At 43.4% G+C, this 5916-nt stretch overlaps 1 long non-coding RNA gene across 1 annotated transcript; it reads right to left on the bottom strand.

Moving 5' to 3' along the window:
- Window positions 1–4012: 4012 nt before the first annotated feature.
- LOC120648665 lies at window positions 4013–4845 on the bottom strand. Its single transcript, XR_005665026.1, has 3 exons — window positions 4792–4845; window positions 4446–4530; window positions 4013–4102 (listed from the first exon to the last, which is right to left on the bottom strand). It is a non-coding gene; the product is annotated as an uncharacterized LOC120648665 (long non-coding RNA).
- Window positions 4846–5916: the final 1071 nt, after the last annotated feature.

The following is a 5916-nucleotide window of genomic DNA, read 5'->3' as shown; positions in this document are numbered from 1 at the left end:
CACGTTCTCAGGCAGAATCTCCCGCAGCACAATGGGAAGAAGTTCAGTCATAAGCACGTGGCAGTCGTGAGACTTTAGGTTTGTCAATTTCTTCTTTTTGCAAATTTAGGATTCCTTTTATATTGGACGAATGTTCAGATGGGACCTTGATACTGCTCAAGCATTCAAACATGCTTTCCTTTTCTTCTTTTCTAAGAATATAGCTAGCGGGACTCAAATAGTATCATCCATTGTCTCGCTTTTCTATATGTAAAGCATCTCTGTCTTTCATTCATTGCAATTCCTGACATGCTTCTAGTGTATGTTTTGTCTTTCCGTACACCCCCAAGAATCCTATTAGGTTCACGCAAAGATTTTTTGTGAGGTGCATCACGTCAATTGCATGTCAAACATTTAAGACTTCCCAATATGGTAGCTCCCAAAAAATAGACTTCTTCTTTCACATGGGCGCCAATCCATTTTCACTAGGAACAGGTTGGCTACCTGGTCCCTTTCCAAATACTACTTCTAGATCTTTGATCATTTCAAAGATGTCATTGCCACTACGGTGCATCAGTTTTGTTCGGTGGTCCGCTTGCCCTTTGAAATGCTTGACTTTCCTTCGTACCGGATGTTCGATGGAAAGAAATCGACGATGACCCATGTATACACACTTTCTGCAGTGAGTGAACCATATACTATCAGTATCCTCTAAATAATGTGTGCAGGCTCTATATCCCTTGTTCGATTGTCCCGACAGGTTACTAAGAGCGGGCCAGTCATTGATGGTTATGAACAGCAATGCTAGTAGGTTGAAGTCCTCTTGTTTGTATTCATTCCCACATTCGTACACCTTCTTCACGCCATAGCAATAATAGTTCTTCGACCAATGGTCTTAAGTATACATCGATGTCATTTCTGGGCTGCTTTGGGCCCGGGATAAGTACCGGCATCATGATGAATTTCTGCTTCATGCATAACCATGGTGGAAGATTGCATATGCATAGTGTCACAGGCCAAGTGCTGTGCCCACTGCTCATCTCACCGAAAGGATTCATGCCATCCGTACTAAAACTGAACTTTATGTTTCTCGCATCCGAGGCAATGTTTGTGTAGGTTTGATATATTTTTGTCCACTGTGACCCATCCGCTTGGTGTCTCAATATTGTGTCTTGTTTGCGTTCCTCTTTGTGCCACCGCATCAACTTAGCATTCTCTTTATTTCTAAATAGACACTTCAAACATGATATTATAGGTGAGTACCACATGACCTTGGGAGGAACTCTCTTCCTAGGACACTCCCCTCGATGTTCTCAGGATCATCTTTTTGGATCTTGAAACGCAATGCACTGTATACGGGGCAAGCATCCAAATTCTCATAGTCACCTCGGTAGAGGATGCAATCATTGGGACGTGCATGTATCTTCTACACCTCAAGTCCTAGAAGGCAAACAGGCTGTTTCGCTTCGTACATTGTGCTAGGCAATTCATTGTCCTTAGGAAGATTTTTTTTTCAAAAGTTTCAGTAATTTACCAAATCCTTTATCTGATACATCATGTGTTGCCTTCCATTGCAGCAACTCCAGCATTGTGTCAAGTTTCTTCAATCCATCTTCGCAGCTGGGTACAAGAACTTGCCATGGTCCTCTAACATCTATTGGAACTTCATCCTCTCCTTTTCACTATCACAATCTTCCCGTGCATCGCGCAATGCCTGCCCGAGATCATCGGTGGGCTCATTTTCTGCAGCGTCTACTTTAGGCTCTTCCATGGCCGTATCATCATTAAAGGCATCGAGTCCAGCATGGCTAGAAAAATTGTCGTCATAATCTTTTTCTTCATTGTCTTTCATCATAACTCCCTTTTCTTCGTGCTTGGTCCAACAGAAGTATTTGGGCATGAAACCATGAGTGAAAATGTGAGCGTGAAGGGTTCTCCTAGAGGTGTAATCTTTATTATTCTGGCAGTGTATACACGGGCAGCACATGAAACCATTCTGCTGGTTTGCCTCTGCCACATTCAAAAAATAATGCGAGCCATCAATGAACTCCTGGGTACGTCCGTCAGCTTTGTACATCCATTGTCGGTCCATCTGCATTGTTTGAATAACATGAATAAAAAAATAAAGGTCTGAATATCCAATCACACAAATTGAATAATACCATTCTTCATACACCACAGTTAATTAAAAGGTCTACATAATCCATCACACAATATGATAATTTAAATGGTCCAAGTTGAAATAATAACGAAAACGATACATGCATGCTAATACAAACTACTCACGAGACCTATTGACCAAGGACTCGTGAACTGCCTCGCGAAGTCTCGACACATTACCATCAAATTCTGCTAGCCTTGGCGCTTCACGCCTTGCATTATATCGAGCCATCAACTCGCGATCGTCATCTGTATCATATAGTTCGACATTAAATTCACGCTGAAATTTGCGATTTGCTTTTCCAAGTTCAAAGTGTTAAAATGCTCTCTTAACCCAACGACTCTCAGAAGTCCAACACGCTCCTCAGGTCGGAACTCAAGGGAATGTCCGATGCACTCTAGATTATTGCGTACCGATGCACGAGCGGACGCACGACGCTCCAATGCAGTAACATGTGGCAAACTCATACTCCCTACACTTATCTTTACAAGAAAATAATGAAAACATAAAAAATTCAACTAATTATTCATAATACAAGAATAAAATTGAATATAATCTTAAATAGTCACATTGTAATATATTTATATATACTCACATTGTAATATATACTCTCATTCTAAACAAAATCTAGTATTTGTAATAATAATATCAACTCTCTATACAGGAAAATCACACATATCAACTCTCTATAGTCATCTAGATGAACTAAAACAAGTAAATCATATCTATATATACACAGCTAAAAGTACCACACATTTGAGTTCAAATGGTCTATAAAGTCATGAAAACTTTCCCAATCTAAAAACCTCCCATTTCTCTATTTCTAAACCAAAAAAAGTGAACTACACAAGAAATAAATGATAAGAGCACTACTCCAGCACCCCCCATCACCGCCAGTTCGTAAGGAGCATCGCCAACGGTTCGGGAGACGTTGGATTTATGTCGTTGGTGATGAGAGGGCTATCACCACCGGTTAAAAAACTGTTGTTTAGAACCCGGGGCTCGGGGCTCGCGGCGCCGGGGCTCGGGGTCGGGCGCCGGTGCTCGGGGACGGTGCCGCGTCTGGAGCCCGGTGCTCGGGGACGGCGCCGGGGCGGTGGACGGCGCCGGGGATTGGGGATTGGGTGGCCGCGTCTGAGATTTGGGGAGGTGGAGTGGCGACTGAGATTTGGGGCGCGCGCTAGGGATAAAAGGGAAAACAGGGGCTCCACCGTCGGGTCCAGCCCTCACCCGGCGGTGTTGAGTGTCTATACCGCCGGGTCTATCTCCAACCCGGCGGTGTTGATGATCTACACCGCCGGGTCTATCCCCAACCCGGCGGTGTTGAGACTTCATCTCCAATAACATCAGGTTTGCTTCAAGTTTAGACACGCTACAACTTGGGTAAAGTGGTGTTCTTGCATCTATCCTCATCTGCTCCAACTTCTTCAGATTCTTTTCGTCAAGAAAGTCCGGTTCCCCATCACGTATCATCTGGTCTAGTGCATCCACAACATCATCAGCAACTAATGTTTCCTGCATGGTTTCATTTACGCTTTCATGTCCGGTTTCCTCTACTATTTCCGGGTTAGTTGTTTTCTCCACTGTTTCATGCCTGTCGTCATGGACGGAGTGCATTGTCTCACCAACCTCACCGTGCTTGTTCCAAACTTGATAGTTGGGCATAAAACCTCTAAATAACAGATGAAAGCGGATCTGCTCAACATTGCCAAACTACTTCTGATTTTTGCAATCAATGCATGGGCAATACACATAGCCATCATCTTGTAGATTCTTGTGTGCCTTGGCAGTCTGCACAAACGAGTCCACACCATTGACAAAATTGCAATCAATGCATGGGCAATACACGTAGCCATCATCTTGTAGATTTTTGTGTGCCTTGGCAGTCTGCACAAACGAGTCCACACCATTGACAAAATCCAAATTTCCAGCCTTTGTACCGTACATCCAACCTCGATTCATCTATGCACACAAGAAAACATCCAAGAATATGAATTTAGTAAAATTATCATCTCAATACATAGATTTTCAGTTTATCAAGTTTCGTTACAAATATCACACTATAAGGGCCATCTAAATCAATTAAGAAATAGGCTTTACTTCAATAATTAAAATATCTACTTCAATTTTTGTCAAGTTCCTTATCATCAAAACTAAGAAATGCCATCTAAATTAATTAAGAAAAAACATTTACATCTCGATCATCACAATTAATAAATATCCTATAAACTAATTAAGAAAGACCCCTTACATCCCAATCATCGCAATTATGACAACAATCTAACCATAAAGAGATAGTTCTTACCTTGAATCAAATATGTGAAGTCCAGTCCTCAAAATTTAATGAGCCTCCATGATGACTTCATGATGAGTGTTCATGAGAAATTATCCTAAAGTGAAGAAAAAGAGACTCTCCTTGATCAATTCATCACAAATGAATGACTAATCCTAAGATAAAGGCTAAGAATCAAATGGATTGCTAGCTACAAACCTATCACAAGTTGGTTCACTCAAACAACAAAAAAAGAAGCCCCAATGATGAGAAATGATCCAAAAATGGAGAAAAAAGCCCTCCTTGATCAATTCATCACGAAATGCATGATTAATCCCAAGAAAATGGGTACAAAGCCAATGAATTGATGGCTACTAACCTTAGAATAAGTTGGTGGAGCCAATACATCAAGAATGGTGAGGTTTCATGAGAATTTTGGCAAAATCCGGCAGCAACAATGGAGGAGAGAGGTGTGGCCGTCGGGTTGGAGAAGAAAGGTGGTGGGAGGAAGGAGGGGTTGGGGTTTTGTACTGTATAGGCTTATCACCGCCAGTTCGAAACACGAACCGTTGGTGATTCTGCTTATCACTGCCGGTTCGTGTTACAAACCGGCGGTGATATGCTCGCAGGACATCACCAACGGTTCGTAACATGAACCGGCGGTGATAATCAGCATCACCGCCGGTTCCAACGCCCACTACGGCCACCGACTGTGGACCCGGCGGTGATGAGGACCTCATCACCGCCGGTTCTTGTTAAACCGGCGGTGATAGCCCGTTGGCAATGGCCAATTCTCTAGTAGTGGAGGAACAAGCTCCTAATCTTTACAACTGTTGAATGAACAGGAAATCAAAGAGTCTTTACAAATCGTGGAGGAAATGGGCAAGAACTCCCCCCACTCGATCCAAGAACAGTAAGAACACTAAGCTGAATGGCTCGGATGGGGGAGGACGAAGGGGATAAAGGGTTGATGCTATTTTGTCCCGGTTGGAGCCACCAACCGGGACCAAAGGCAAAAATATTTGTTCCGATTGGTGGCTCCAGCCAGGACCATTGGTCCGAGGGGCCATTGGTCCCGGTTGGAGCTACCAACTGAGACAAATGTTTGGCCTTCAGTCCTGGTTGGTGGCTCCAATCGTGACAAAAAGCCCCTGTGCCCCCACGCTGTCGGGCTAGCTGTTGGACTCGGGACTAAAGCACTCTTTGGTCCCGGGCCCAAAGGCGGCCGGGACAAATGGCCTGGACCAAAGGCTTGTTCTGTAGTAGTGCTGGCACACCATCTCATCCCCGCCTTCTTTGTATGCTATCTACATCTGCCTCGTGCAAACTATATTAACACCACCAATTGTATCTCACAACCACAGTAGCTCAGGCAAACTATTTACACAACCAATTGTTTCTCACAGCCACAATAGCTCCATGCCCTTTCTATTCTTGTCTAAGGGCCTATTTGTTTGAGCTTCTCATGCAGCAGCTTCTAGAAAGTTGGAAGCCCAAAAAAGCT

Source organism: Panicum virgatum, chromosome 9K (genome assembly GCF_016808335.1).
Source record: "Panicum virgatum strain AP13 chromosome 9K, P.virgatum_v5, whole genome shotgun sequence".
Taxonomy (NCBI): domain Eukaryota; kingdom Viridiplantae; phylum Streptophyta; class Magnoliopsida; order Poales; family Poaceae; genus Panicum; species Panicum virgatum.
This window is presented reverse-complemented; position numbering and strand designations above follow the sequence as displayed.